The following is a 1918-nucleotide window of genomic DNA, read 5'->3' on the forward strand; positions in this document are numbered from 1 at the left end:
ATACACAAAAATAAACTCAAATGGATTAAGGACCTAAATGTGAGACATTAAACCATAAAAATCCTAGAAGAACACAGGCAGTAATTTCTCTGGTATCAGCCATAGCAATATTTTCTAGAAAAGTCTCCTGAGACAATGGAGACAAAAGCAAAAAATAAACTATTGGGACATCAAAATAAAAAGCTCTGCACAGCAAAGAAGATAATCCACAAAACTAAAAGACTAAAAGCCTGCCAAACAGGAGAAGATATTTGCAAATGACATATCCGATAAAGTATTGGTATCCAAAATACAAAAATAACTTCTACAACTCAACACTCAAAAAAGTAATAGTCCAATTAAAAATGGGCAGAAGACATGAACAGATATTTGTCCAAAGACATACAGATGGTCAACAGACACATGAAAAGATTCTCAATGTCACTCATCATCAGGGAAATGCAAATCAAAACTACAATGAGATATCACCTCATACCTGTCAGAATAGCTAAAATAAAAAACATAAGGAACAACAAGTGTTGGCGAGGATGTGGAGAAAAAGGAATCCTCATGCACTGTTGGTGGAAACGCAAACTGGTGCAGCCACTGTGGAAAACAGTATGGAGGTTCCTCAAAAAATTAAAAGTAGAATTACCATATGACCTACTAATTGCACTACTGTGTATTTACCCAAAGAATACACAAACACTAATTCAAAAGGATATAGGCACCCCTATGTTTATTGTAGTATTGTTCACAAAAGCCCAAGTAGCCACAGATAGTTGAATGGATACGGAAATGGTGTGTCTATGTCTATGTCTAGACACACACACAGACCCACACACATACTCTGGAATATTACTCAGCCATAAAAAGGAATAAAATCTTGCCATTTCCAACAACATGGAGGGATCAAGAGAGTAAAATGCTAAGCTAAGTCAGTCAAAGAGAAATACCATGATTTCACTCATATGTGGCATTTAAGAAAGCAAATGAACAAAGAAAAAAAGAGACAAACCAAAAAACAGACTCTTAACTATAGAGAACAAACTGATGGTTCCCAGAGAGGAAGTGGGAAAGAGTATGGGTGAAATAGATGAAGGGGATTAAGGATTAAGAGTACACTTACCTTGAGGAACACTGAGAAATGTATAGAATTGCTGAATCACTATACCATACACCTGAAACTAATATAACACTCTATGTTAAGCATACTGGAATTAAAATTTTTAAAAAACTGAAGTTACCTTATTTTCTTTCTTACAAAACAATTACCCTGATTTTATAGTTAAAATTTATAAAAATAAATACATAAATACAAAATTAAGTAAAATAAATAAAATAGCCAAGACATTTGGATTTCCCTGATGCTGAGCGATGCTGAGCACTTTTTCATGTGTCTGTTGGCCATTTGGATGTCTTTTTTGGAAAAATGTCTATTCATGTCGTCTACCCATTTCCTGACTGGACCATTTGCTCTTTGGGTGTTGAGTTTAATAAGTTCTTTATAGATTTTGGATACTAGCCCTTTATCTGATATGTCATTTGCAAATATCTTCTCCCATTCTGTCGGCTGTCTTTTGGTTTCATTGACTGTTTCTTTTGCTGTGCAAAAGCTTTTTATCTTGATGAAGTCCCAATAGTTCAATGAGATACCACATCACACCAGTCAGAATGGCTAAAATTAACAAGTCAGGAAATGATAGATATTGGCAGGGATGCAGAGAAAGGAGAACCCTCCTATACTGTTGGTGGGAATGCAAGCTGGCACAGCCACTCTGGAAAACAGTATGGAGGTTCCTCAAAAAGTTGAAAAATAGAGCTACCATACAATCCAGCAATTGCACTACTGGGTATTTACCCCAAAGATACAAGTGTAGGGATCCGAAGGGGTATGTGCACCCCAATGTTTATAGCAGCAATGTCCACAATAGCCAAA

This window comes from Leptonychotes weddellii, chromosome 2, assembly GCF_054177405.1.
Source record: "Leptonychotes weddellii isolate Sample4059 chromosome 2, ASM5417740v2, whole genome shotgun sequence".
In the NCBI taxonomy this organism is placed as follows: Eukaryota; Metazoa; Chordata; class Mammalia; order Carnivora; family Phocidae; genus Leptonychotes; species Leptonychotes weddellii.